Here is a 15,045-nt window from a genome sequence, read left to right on the forward strand (position 1 = left end):
ATCACTTGTTTTATCATTACATTTTCATTATTATCTATTTTAGATACATGTTTACCTTTTCAGTTTTAACAGTCCGGTTTGAGTGTCAATACAGTATATGCATCATGTTATAAAAAAGCTCAAAATGATCAATGCATCAATTCATAACTATTTCCACTCTGCTCTTGTTTCTTGTAATTCTTGCAATTAGCCAAATGATGGCGCCATTGAATCATTGAACCATGAGTGGCTAGGCCAGCGTTTCCTAAACTCGGTCTTGGGGGACCCCAAGGGGTAAACGTTTTGGTTTTTGCCCAAGCACTACACAGCTGATTCAAATAATCAAATCTTGATGACGAGTTGATTACTCAAACAGAGGAAGTGTTGCTTAGTTGTCTTATTAACCTCAGACATATTATTTCTATTCACTGAAATGACCCTAGTTTAACCCATTGTTGTCTCCTCCAGTTAAGGATATTCAGCTGTATAAGCACGGCCAGTATTTCTTTTCACAAAAACAGCTGTTTTGCAATGAAGGTCTACAGTAGCCTCAACAGTGCTCTGTAGGTTAGCACCATGGTGTAACTGGAGGACAGCTAGTTTTTGTCCTCCTCTGGGTATAATGACTTCAATACAGAACCTAGGAGGCTCGTGGTTCTCAGCCCCTTCCATAGACTTACACAGTAATTATGACAGCTTCCGGACGATGTCCTCCAACCTATCAGAGCTCTTGCAGCATGAACTGACATGTTGTCCGACCAATCAAAGTATCAGATATTTAATCTAGTTCTGAAAGCATAAGATACAGCCAGCTAGCACTATAGTGCTTAACATGTGGTGAGTAGTTGACTCAAAGAGAAAGACAATAGCTGAACAGTTTTGAAAAAATTAATTTCTTTAAAAATGAAGGAGAAGCATGAGAGAGTGGGAGAGAGCTAGCAAACTCTACTTTGCTTTTTGCTTTCACTTTCACTTTACTTAGCCAGCATCTAATGCAGCTATCTAGTTTAGTTACTCAAATAACCGTCTCAAACAGAGAGGGATGGTATGTTAGCTAGCTGGCTATGGCTATCCAACACTGGACCTCTTCCAAGTCAAGGTAAGCTTTTGGTTTTATTATTTTATTGCCACCTGGGCTCACCGGTGTAACTGCTAAACTGCTTGCTGACTGTACACTGTACTGCACGATTGTAGCGTGTTTACTAATGCATTAGTTCTAGTAGCTATGTTGACTATGACGTTAGCTAATATGGTAACAATGATGAAGGCTGTGTGTAGCGTTAGCAGTCATAATATGAAGGTTTGGCATGGAAAGGTTTTTTCGCCTGCTCACAGACAGCTGATGTGTTGTGCACTGAAGTCCACAAGTGAAGGGAAAAGGTGAGAGGAGTATAATGCAGAAATGTAAGAAGGAATTCTACAATGGGCAATGTGATCATGCACTTTGTATGTGTCTGCTTTGAAAGTGAACTGTGTTTGAATGTGATCAGAGGTGTATTCATTCCACCGATACTGTTGAAAAACCTTTTTTAAACAAAAGCTAACGGAACGAAATGAGGATAAACATACCTGAATTTGTCCAAGAGAAACTCTTGTTTGCAACTGTTGAACTAATGATTACATCCTAGATCAGCTTGATGCAGGCCAGAGTGTGCAAGGCAGTATTGAATGTGTCACTGTCTGTCACCTTGATTACTCAAATGTTTCTCTCAACCTGTGCACCTACGTTGTAACCTTCCATTCATAGGCTAGGTTGTACAACCTCATGATGGCTATAGGGAACACTAGAGTATCATGACATGTAGTAGTTAAATATATCCATGTTACATTGAGCTGGGTGAATGGAACATGAATGACAGTAATCCAAAATGCTGTGATAGAAATAAGGCCATGCTCATTAAAAATGTGCGTCCTCCCTCATCTTAAATGTGTCTGTGTGCCTGTCTGTCTGTCTCGCCATCTCCCCGCCATAGTATAGACAGGCTTCACTACCAGACCCCACCACAGGCAGCGTAGTATATACAGACTGCACTACCAGACCCCACCACAGGGGACAAAGTATAGACAGGCTGCACTACCAGACCCCACCACAGGGAGCATAGTATATACAGACTGCACTAACAGACCCCACCACAGGGTGCATAGTATATACAGACTGCACTACCAGATCCCACCACAAGGGGCATAGTATATACAGACTGCACTAACAGACCCCACCACAGGGAGCATAGTATATACAGACTGCACTACCAGACCCCACCACAGGGAGCATAGCCATTATTACAGGAGTTTGATTTCCTATTTAACCAAAACACTACAACAATAAAGAAATACATGTTTTACATCTAACATTGATTTATTGTGAGGTTTAGCTACAATTATTCCTGAGGGGAGGACCTTTCCTCCCCTAAGGATTCCAGTGGTGGACCTCACCTCGCCTCATGACTCCAGTGGTGGACCTCACCTCCCCTCATGACTTAAATGGGGAGGGGCTTAAAAAAGGCAATGCAAACTAGTGACATGGGCTGACAACTAGAAACAGCTACATGTCTCAATAACCTGTTCATCTATTTGTCCTTTGAACTCCTCCAATGGAGGACATTCCAAGATCAAGGGGCTGAATAATGAAAGGACTTTTTTCCATGTTTGGTTCTAATTTTCGGTACTGTTAGCATAAAACAAGATTGAGATCTGAGTTTGTATGTGTTCTCATTTCCTGCTAGAAGAGAGGATATATAACATGGCAGTTTTCCTTAAATGGTCTTCTGAATAAGAATGTACCAGTGTTTGAGCCTGCATGTTTCTACTGATGTCCACCTGACAGCACAGTAGAGATCACAATGGTGAGTTAGACGTCTCTGCATGATACACAGAGTCAAGAGCCTTCAGTGTAGAGCTTGAGTCTTGCACATAAATAGTATCACCATTGTCCAACACAAAGAGAAAAGAACAACGATTCAACTCCTTTCTGGCGGAAATTGAAAAAAAGGCCGGTAATAAAATCCAATGCAATGTTATTGGTTTCATTGTACTTTTGGGACAATGCTATTAGTTCCATTGTACTTTTGGGACCATGCTACTGGTTCAATTGTTTGTATTTGGACTGCGCCTGCGGTATGTGTTCCTGTCCAGGGGGTGGAGCTGGAGAGCACCAGGCTGGTGATCAGGTACCCAGACAGCCAGTATTACAACAATATAGAAATACATACTGTACATCTAATATTGATTTATTGTGAGGTTTAGCTACGTTTCACCAAAGATAGTATATTAGAATGACTCTCTGGTTTTACAAATAATGATTGAACCTTGTCTTGTACTTTTGAGACTAGTCTATTGGCTCCATTTAACTTTTGGGACAATGCTTTTGGTTCCATTGTACTTAGCTATTGGTTCCATTCTAAATATTTTGGCTGTTGCTGCTGTGTGTCCTTCTGTCCAGAGGGTGGAGTTGGAGAGCACCAGGCTGGTGATCAGGTACCCAGACCGCTGGATGCAGGGAACCCTTCCCTTTCCTCAGGGAACAACCCTATAGGGGGACCAACCCTACAGGCCTCAACAACTCCTCAGTCTCCCAGTACACCTCCACAGGTTAAAGACATCTGTCTGTCATTCAAAACATCATTATGAGTTATTCTAAAGTATTACAAATCAACTCATATCAACTTTTGAAATGTACAAAATGATGGAAGGAGGAAGCAGGAGCACAGGTTCAGGTGTTTGTCTCTCTCTCTCTCCCAGGACCAGGAGGATGGCTCCCATCAATGGTGACCAGTGTTTCTACTGGAGGACCACCGGCTGTTTCTATGGTGACAAGTGTTGCTTCAAACACAAGCCTGACCAGAGAGGAAGAGAAAGGAAACCATGGCAACTCCGACCACCATGACAACCCTGACCCTCACGCAGTGACTGGATAGTAGAGAGGGAGGAGAATGATGAAGATGAAGGAAGAGGATGAGGGACCGTGTCCCTACTTTAAAAGGGAACAAGGAGGTTTGGGGGGATGGGGGATGGGGGGGTATCACCCCGTTTGTAGTCCTCTGGCACAGACCACAGATCCCAGACAGAACACTAGACATATATAATGAGTGTGTGAAGTGTCAATCAAAGTGAAGAGGAGTGCACCTCTGATTTCCTTCCCCCTCTCCCTCGGCCTGAGCTGTGAAACATGGAATTGACATCATCTTTAGAACTTGAAGGGATCTTTGCCCAGTGAACCTCCTCTATGATGACCATGTTGTAGACACTAAGGGGGCTGACATCTGTTGTATCATGTGTTTTACTGTGTATGTATGTATGGTCATGTGACTGGACATGTGACCTGAATGTGTGACCCCTTGTGATGTCACTGTGAGACTGCCAGCCTGATGCCATAGGGTGCCTAGTAATTGCCCCTACAGGTGATAAATAAATGCTATTTTTGAATTGAATTACAATTGAATATGGGGCATGTTCCAGGCAGACTATATTGCAGTCACCTGCCTGCTCTCACAAACATTAGTCCTTCTACTTTTTACCTAAAGGGGTACTATAATTCAAAATCAAATAGCTAAATGATCCATGGTACAACCACCTTAAAACAATTCCATATGTCAGCTAGTAGAACCCCCCAAGTCTAACGGCTTAGACTTTTAGAGGTTCAGAATCCCAGTGTCAGAGGGAGCAATGTCCAGCACCTAAACACACAAATCAAATCAAATTGTATTAGTCACATGCGCCGAATACAACAGGTGTAGACCTTACTGTAAAATGATTAATGACAAGCCCTTAAGCAACAATCCAGTTGTTTTTATGTTCAAAAATATTAGATTTTTTTAATTATAAAAATGCTAAAAAAATAAAATAAATCACACAATAAAATAACATTAACGAAGCAGCAATCAACAATTACGTGAAAGATGAATCATTGCCATTTCCAAGAAACACGCATCACTCAGACACAATAGGACACAAAAATCCTAGACAGACAGACAGACTTAGTTATATGCATGTCAGGGTTCACTTTGGGTCCATTGCTCTGAAGATTAGTGAGCTGAAGACATCTCTTTCACACAAGCACACACTGGAAATTCATAGCAGCTTGCCTTGGCCTTGGCAAAATGACAGCTCACTGTCGTCTGTTGTATCTAGCTAGCTAACGTTGGTAAATAAAAGTTAGCTAACTAGCTAGCTTACAAGTTAACTATGGAGTCCTGCTGTAATTCAGCGGCAGCACATCGTATTGTTCACAATCCAGTCCATTCAGAGTAGCTGTGTGATGCACAAAAATACTTGTTTATCACTGAATAACAGCAGCTTCATGTAGCTAACAATCTAGCTGAGATCACTAATTCACTCAATTCAAACACCAGTTCAACATTAGTCCCAATAACTGTACTTTCACGTGTGTGCCTGATTTATTCTATATACATTTTCTACATTTCCAAATGTTATTTTACCTTATATTTTGTATATTTTCATCGGACTAGTAGGGACATATGAAGCCTGGAAGCTGCAGTAATGTTGAGATGTCAGTAGGGAGAGCTCTAGTCTAGAACACTGGAACCAAAGATACTCCCCTTTCATCTGTTCTGGAACCTTCAGTACCAGCTGATGAAGAGTGATGGGAATGGGTCACATTTTGTCTCTTGTAAAACATGAAGGCCCACTCCTCAAATAAAGAAATGTAACTACATTATGCTGACTTTAGACCATTTTCTATTTAGATACAGTAACATCCCTTATGTGACATGCTGTTCCTGCATGTTAATGCCCTGACTAGGTTACTTTAAAAATGTGTCAACCACAGAACTCACACTTAGGCTATGCCTGTTTCTACTAATACTTACAGTAGACTACTTCTTGTTTCCACGCACTGACAGTACGTTCACTAACTGTTCAAGACCTCTCCCCTTCACGTCACTCTGTAAGTACACTTGACGATATCTTGAAATATAGTTTTAGTTTTGATGTTTTTAGCCATACATCACATGACTTACTGTATCTTTGTACTTGTTGGTTTATATTGAACTGTGTTTTGGTTGTTACATCAGAGCCTGTATTCATAAAGTGTCTCAGACGGTCCATATAATTATGATCTAAAAGGCTAAACTGATTCCAGATCAGCTCTCCTACTCTGATACACTTTGTGAATACTGACCCTGGACTGTGGTTTCATGTGTTTAGTTCAGTTTATGCAATTGCATGTTTAAAACATGATCAGTAGAGTATGCCAGTAATACCCAGATCTCAATTCAATAGGGTCATGTTCACTGTCAAAGTATAACAGGGTCAAGTATAACTGTGTGTGTGTGTGTGTGTGTGTGTGTGTGTGTGTGTGTGTGTGTGTGTGTGTGTGTGTGTGTGTGTGTGTGTGTGTGTGTGTGTGTGTGTGTGTGTGTGTGTGTGTGTGTGTGTGTGTGTGTGTGTGTGTAAATGTATTTTTACATATTAATCTGATTGTGGGATATACAGTGTCATGACGTTGGCCTGGTTTATGACCCCCCCCATAAATACCTTTCTCCCTTCCCTCTCTCTCTGACTCTACTGAAGGACTCTTGAATAGCCTTTGTTAAACATAGAGAGTCTGGGAACATCAAACAGTGGGGGGAAAGGAACCATATTTCGGTAATCCAACCAGTGGAAAATATGCGTTGGTACTTAATGAATATGATGCGTTTCAGACGCGTGTAGGCTCGGTCATTATTAATTTCTCGAGTGAGGACAAAAAGAGCCAGCCGATTGAAATTGAGGAGATATTAGCTTGATCAGTAATAATTATCTCTTGCTCTCTCGCGTTTCCACGCGAGTAGACCACGGCACATTTCGTTGTTTGCCACGCGTTCCGGTTAAAACATCGGCAAAATAACGCCGAAAAGGGTTTGAACATAATAGTTATAAGTAAAACCTTTCCCTTGCCAAGGGAATCCTATGGTGTGCATTTTTCAGGCATAAAGTAGGATTAGCTTGCACGAGATACTAAGCTAACAAAGGGGAAAACATCCATTTTGTTTTCTTGGGCCACGTTGAAATTCCTCCGCCTTGCGGAACGGAAGTCCCGCCCCGGGTACTTCCGTTTGATTTCAGCGTGTGCAATCAGTGAAGGCTGAAGTGTGTGCCAGTACTTTCCTTCAAGAATTAGTCAGGTCACACTCAAGTCAATACTTATGATATCCAGACGGATATCAATCTCTTATTCAATTGAACTAATAAGTGAAATTGACAGATTTACATTCACAAATTGATCTTTTAAATAATATCCAAAATGAGACATTGTAAACTTTTTCCAAACTAACCTACATGAAGCAACTTCTCAGGTTAATTCAAGTTTAATTCCCAAATAGCCTATCCAGGTTTGATTTATCATTAAATTGATCAATCAGTAAAATTTGGTTTTTGCAAAACCCATTCAGTAATCCAGTACTGACAGAAGTCCCGCACCAGCGGGAATCCCAGGTGGCTTCGGCCTTAGGGAGAAGTGTACCATAGTGGTGAATGTTCCCAACATTTGATCTACTGTTTACACTTATGATATCCAATCAATGGAGATTGTATGGATTATCGTATCATTCAATTTAATAAGTTAAATTGTTGAACATACCTTAATGTTCTTCCAATCAAATGAGAAACTTTAAAACGTCTCATATTAACCTGGATGAAGCAACCTCTCAGGTTAATTCAAGTTTAATACCCAGATAGCCTACCCAGGTAGGATTAATCATTGGCATTGATTAATTAATTCAATTTGCTTTTGCAAATTCATTCACGTCCAACTTCCACATTACTGGTACGGTACTGATGGTTCGTCAACATCTATAAATAGATTAAACTTGTCTTTGCAGCTTCCAACATATTCCAAACCCAAACATTGAAAAACAATAGGAAAATTGTTCCTCTAAATCTTTCCAATAATGTGCAAGCTATCAAAGGAGGTGGTCACCACTCCTCTGCTAATTAGTGAACCTCCACCCATAAAAGGATTGATCTCTGACCTCAGCAGCGATACCAACCCTAATTATGCCATTAGCGAAAAAACTGCCGAAATTGCGAACGCTCTCCAAAATCAACCATCAAACACAGGCTTTGTGACGGTTCTCTCCACTTTAGCACTTATGTATCGCCATCAAAGGTTGGCATCGGTCGAATAACACAGTGCACAGCTGAAGCACGTGCAAGACATGGCTAACATGAGGGCACAGGTGGAGAGAACTGAGCAACTATTGACAAAAGCAGGAAACGAAAACATTCTGCTAGTCGAGGAACTGCGTTTGAAATCGGGACAATTAAAAGTAATTGCAAATACTTATGATGATGAACGAACACAAACTTTTCAACAAAATCGTTGTCTCCAGGAACAACTCGATTTAGCCAAAACTAAATACGATGTAGTCCACTCCAAACTAGATAAATCTGTCGAGTTATCTACAAACAGGAGCGTACAATATGATAACATGCAGGCAGTTTTGTTGAAAGTTACACAAGGTAACAATGTTCTACTCCAAATTCTGCAGACCAAATATGATCAGTTGATGAACACAATGACTAAGTTGGATGACAAATCAGCAGAACTCATTGAAGTCAATGACCAAATGAATGTTGAGAGAACTCGGGTGATGAAGATGGAAATATTGATTTCCAAGCAAGTGGAAGAAATCTCATCACTGAATCTCTCGCTCCATACTCAAGACCTCTATCTGCAAACCATGACAGATAAGTTTGAGACCGAAAGGAGCAAGTGCGACACTCATGTGTCCAAAATCAGTACTCTAAGCGCTCAAGTGGACTCTGCAATGCAGCAGAATACCACCCTTAGGTACCATCTGGAGGAAATCCAGAATGGTCACGCTCTACAGCATGACTATCCATCCAAGCAACCGGAGCCCGGTACTCCAAGGAGTAAAGACGATAGGTTTCAGACATTGCTTCCATCATGTGTCCCTCAGTCTTCTCCTCTTGGCCATTCAGCACTGAGTAATATGGCGCCTCTTGGCCAACAAAGCCAAAGCTTGGCTTCTCCTCTTGGCCTTTCGGCCCCAATTTCCCCACAGGATGAAGCCAACCCTCTCCGCCCGCTTGACGCAGAATACCTTGACAAACTCGTCAAGAATTTCCCCACCTTTGACCCCGTTCCAGGTCAGCCAAACGATACTGAGACCTTCCTAGCTGACATAGAGGACGCGTTGGATGGCTACCCGAATGCTACGGGTTCTGACAGGGTTTACCTGTTGAAGCGAACGTCGAATAGACATGTGACGAGGTTCATTCGTCTACAACAGCAACACGTGCTAAATGACTACGCTAAACTTGCCACAGCTTTGAATTTCGTATTCAGTGGTTCTGCGACTCGCAAACACGATAGCTCACTGGCTAACATGGTCAAACAAGCTCGGAACGAACACCCACAAGCTTTCTATCATAGGCTTCGTTCAGCTTACTTTGGCCTACTCACTGAAACAGGAATGTAAGAGCTGTTACCATTCAAACAAATGTTTCTGTCGAACCTGTATCCCACCTTCATTACCTACTTGGGCCCTGCAGCCCACGTTGGCTTGCCTATCTTACAACTCAGAGAGCTTGCAAGCACAGCTTTTGAGGCATCAAAAGCTCGCAACGCTAAGAGCCCTGACCACTCGGTTTTGAATTTTGATCAGAAGACACTCACTTCAGTTAGAGGGTGCATTATCAGGTATTGGAGCGTTGAGAGATGACGCACAACAACGGTTTCTACCACGAATCCAATAACCACCGCGGTCAAAATAACTGTAAAGTACGTCGCCATCAAAACGACTACCGCTATAATCGACCTGTTCGCTACTTTCCTGCACCCAACCCACACAAAGTGTCAGAGCACAAGGGTAACACACAAGTGTAGCAAAGGGTTCAAGGATGATCAAAACATAGACCAATGTTCTCCAGAAGTTCCACTACGTGAAGAACTAAAGCGAGAAACATTTGAGAAAATGTAGCTCAGTTGGTAGAGCATGGTGTTTGCAACGCATGGTGTTTGCAACGCCAGGGTTGTGGGTTCGATTCCCACGGGGGGGAAGCACAGAAAAAAAAATGTATGAAATGAAATGAAATGTATGCATTCACTACTGTAAGTCGCTCTGGATAAGAGCGTCTGCTAAATGACAAAAAAAAAAAACATACCTGGAAACACCCATACCTGGAAACAGTCCTGGAGGACTGCTTAACTTATCATGCGCTAATTGATTCGGCTGCGACAATATCACTCATCTCTCAAACATTGTTTGATGATCTCAAAAGGGCTTTGAAGCCAACTAAACGTTGGTTAAAAGTGGAACGATGCGACACTACACTTCGAGGGGTCAGTCAGACTACCTTGCCTCTCACATTGAGAGTCATGCTGAAACTACACTTCCAGGACGTCTCACTCGTTCACCCTGTGTATGTTACCAGCCTCGAAACTGTACCCCTGCTACTGGGAGCAGACTTGATGGATCGGTTACTCCCATTGATGGATTGGAAAACCAACCAGGTATGGTCACAGGCCACAGTGCCTTCTCCACTGACCACACTGTCTTCCCCTAACGCTAGCTGCAACACAATCATTCACGAGGGGTATCTGTCAAAAGCACCCCTTGGGAAAAAGACGTTTAGAAACCTCTTGGTGCAAAATCCGATACAAGGTGATATTACGATATCTCGACACATTCCATCAGCCAATCTGATTGACCATTCTTTTCATGATTTCGAGCCAGCTGTCTCTGTGAATGAGCAACTTCCCTCCTCCTTGCAGTCGTGCAATACGGTAGTTGAGATGAACTTCTCTTGCCCTTCGGACACTTCCGCAAGCACTGCGGCCGTCTCAGCAAGAAAAACATCGATGAGCAGAGTATACTCTGCTTCCGATGATACACCTTCCGCTTTGTGGGGGACTGTCAACCCATACAATTACACTAATGGCGTCAGTCCAGCAAATGACCCGATGACTCCCACTGGTGAAACACTTTGCGATATCACAGACCGATATCCTCATCTCAGTTCGCAGGTACTGAAGAGGTTGCCACACGCGAACGCGGTGGTGACTGACAGGCCTCGACAGCCACTGAGGGTGTTGAGGCACAAACACCAGGAGATTAGGTTGAAAGGTTACAGCCATTCTCATAATAACACGACCGCTGACAACTCGTACATAGGGTCCGAACCTTTCGTTTGCGCCTCGGATACCAACACCACCCGCTGGTGGGGGGGTCCTGAGACACAAAGGGGGGGAATAGTAGCCCAGACCCATGATGAGCCTTATCGAGGCTCAGTGAGGAGCAGACAGGCCCCTAGACGGGGATTATCTTAGAACACATCTAAAATAGTACTGAGGTGTACCACACTGGTCGTAACTTGTCCACCTCCAAAACAAATGGCAACAATAATAATTCCTTGCCTTGTGTAGTAGCCACTACAAGACAACTAGTAAAATGCTCTAATCATGTATTCCTGAAGGATAACATTTCAGAATAAATCGGTAGGACAACTGGACCCCTTGAGTACCAGTACCAATACCACAGTCAGTCCAGCAACACTCAGTACGAGGATTAGTAACCTCACAAGTTATATTGCAATTAATAATAGCGATATATGAGTCACTCAGAGTGCAACACAGGGAAGGGAATCTCCATTGCACTCTTCCAATGGTTAACACACGCCACTAATAAATAGAACCCTATGTTCAGGAGAAAAGTTATTAGAAGTCATGAACCATGATCACACCACGTATGACTGGTCCAATACTTAAAGAGTACTTCCGTCATGAGGTTAGCTCCTCCATGGATAACATAGCTATGAAGTAGACTTCTTCATACCTACCACCACTACAATAGTGGAAGACAGTGACCGGTAGTAAAACCACTACAGACTCCCTCGACACCAATTCTGACTGACCTCCAGGCATTCACCGGAAGATTACCTGACTACGTCAGACTCATTCTGAACAAGTTGTAATCTGCCAGGATACTTTGTTTCCTTCCCTTGACATGTGCGCTGGCGTAAGCATAAACGCACATGCACAACGGAACATCCAATTAGGATTTATGCTAGGATCACTTAAGGGTGCGAGCAAAATACCAGCCTTAGTAAAGTTGAACATTTATTTTGAGGCCTTTAACTCTACAGCTACAGCACTCACCAGTTTTCTTCTCAGAAGTCCATAGGTCATCCCTGTAGACTACCCAAAACTAGTGCCTTACAGCTGTAGACTTACCATATAGTTATCAACTTAGGATAGTACCCTAAGCAACACCCCGCAAATTAGGAAAGCCCTAGATATGACATTAGACAATGCCATTATAGGGTCATTTTGCCAAGACCATGGACGTAGATAGAATACAGTCCAATTAGATGATTAAGGTGGCATAACTATATTTTGTTTTATTTATGCTTTCATTCATTTTGTTTCATTTTCTTCGGCACGTAGAAAATGATAGAGCCATAAACAACTCCCCCATACAACCATCAGTTAGTGCCACAATGCCGCTCATTTGGGAGGAAATGTAATGATATATTTCATGAGTGTGTGCGTTGTTAACATCTGCCTAAGTTACTGCCCAGATCTTCCAGTCTGGATGACCAGACGACGGGTCCGGAACGGCGATCCCACTCCGGACATCCACTGCCCAGCCTTGGAGCGGACTTCTTCATTTGCAGAGACCCTACCCGGGTCGACCACCAGAGGGGGGAATGCAACTGCGATCATCAACTGTACATCTGCTGCCCAGCCTTGGGGCGGACTTCTTCATTTGCAGACACCCTAACCGGGTCGACCACCAGAGGGAGGACTGCAACAGCGATCACCAACTGGACATCTGCTGCCCAGCCTTGGGGCGGACTTCTTCATTCGCATAAACCCTACCCGGGTCGACCACCAGATGGGGACCACAACGATGGTCCACAACCAGGACAACCCACGGTCATTTTTATGTTGGTTTGCAACATGCAGGTTAATCGCAAGATTGAACCCAACATGGGGGGACTGTCATGACGTTGGCCTGTGGGTAAGGTTTATGACCCCCCCATAAATACCTTTCTAACTTCCCTCTCTCTCTGACTCTACTGAAGAACTCTTGAATAGCCTTTGTTAAACATAGAGAGTCTGGGAACATCAAACGGTGAGGGGAAAGTAACCATATTTCGGTAATCCAACCAGTGGAAAAAATGCGTTGGTACTTTATGAATATGATGTCAGTTCGGTTGTCATCTGAGACATTATGACTGATGACAGGAAATAAACTGTATATAAACTGTATCTGGGAAAGTCTACACATTCTAGTTATCAGATTCACATGGAATTGTTGTGCAATTTAAATGTTTGAATATGAAACTATTTGTGAAAAGATTAAATGTAATTTTAGCTTCCAAATGAGAGAATTGGGTTTTCATAAGGTTAGAGCTCTGCTCAATCAGTGGCCCGCCCCTGTGAAGAGACATGGGTTATAAACAATCAAACACACCCTTCTCTCCCTCCACTATATAAGCCCTTGATGAAAATGTAACCTCCTGTTCCGAGTACATTAGGGCGAAAGCCCTATGTTAGAAGGGTTCAGAGAATAAGCTGTTCCAAGAACGTGTGGACTTGAGGTCCCCACGTTGAAAGGACAAAGACCACCTAAAGAACTAAGCCAACCTCAGCGTGAGCTCTGGTTGAACGACAAGGACCTAACAAAATTAGCATCGAATTTCAATGTGAAGGTGACGACCTATACACGCCGAAAGGATGAATTTCGACTATACCAGCCAGAATATAGCATGAGCTAAAAGTATGGCAACTTGGTATGAACTTTGAACTCATATTCACTCCAGAAGTGATACCTCCTAGCCGTTGAGTTAGCAGCGGCCACTGTAAACGTGGGCTAGGAAAGGACGGACGATGTATTCAGTCTAACACACAACGAAGATACTACAACGTATCCAATTTACCACCAGAGACATTCTTCCGAGGACAGGAAGATCTCTGTTGGGCAACATGACCAGCATCTACGACCAACCTACTGAAGCGCAGCTCAGAGTAAATATTTATTGCATTTTCCTTAATTTAGAATGCATAAAATACTGTATTTACGATAGCACAGCTTCTCCCTTTGTCCCTCAGCCTTCCCGCTCTTTCACTCAAACCCAACCCCCTCCCTTTGTGTAACCAGCCGTCATGTCGGCTCCGTCCACCAGGGAGGTTTTCTGTATGACTTAATTTGCATTCTGTGTATATGTAATTCTGTGTGATTAGTTAGGTATTTAGTAAATAAATAATTAAACCCAATTTTGTATTGCTGATTCAACTTGTTAGCCAGGGTTCGTGAAGATAACCAAGAATTTACAACTTTCAGATGAGACTGAAATAAGGTGACGTGTAATATTGACTGCTATTGATGTAAAATATTACTAGGTCTTCAGAGATTATTTGGAAGATAACAGCTCTATAAACACTCTTTTGTGGTGCCCCGACTTTCTAGTTAATTACATTTACATGATTAGCTTAATCAGGTAATATTAATTACAGAGAAAGGATTTTATAGAATAGCATGTCATATCCCTTAATCCGGCATAGTCAAAGACACGGCAACAGTCACAACCAAAGTTATTGGCACCCTTGACAAATACTGAGCTATATTGTATGCTACAAAAGATGGGATGTACATTGTAAAAGTGGTTTCACATAAATATTTGTGCATGCAATTTTAAGAGCTCGGAGAGAAATGGATTTTTGTGGAGACATTTTGAAAATGGCCTAAAGCAAGAGTGATTGAGTGGATGCTTCGTAAGAGCTTTAGGAGTAGTATAAACCTGAGACACAGTGATGGTGGGTTGTGTTTAGGTGTAGTAATAAACCTGAGACACAGTGATGGTGGGTTGTGTTTAGGAGTAGTATAAACCTGAGACACAGTGATGGTGGGTTGTGTTTAGGAGTAGTATAAACCTGAGACACAGTGATGGTGGGTTGTGTTTAGGAGTAGTATTAACATGAAACACAGTGATGGTGGGTTGTGTTTAGGAGTAGTATTAACATGAGACACAGTGATGGTGGGTTGTGTTTAGGAGTAGTATAAACCTGAGACACAGTAATGGTGGGTTGTGTTTAGGAGT

Source organism: Salmo salar, chromosome 02 (genome assembly GCF_965601325.2).
Source record: "Salmo salar chromosome 02, fSalSal1, whole genome shotgun sequence".
Lineage (NCBI taxonomy): Eukaryota > Metazoa > Chordata > Actinopteri > Salmoniformes > Salmonidae > Salmo > Salmo salar.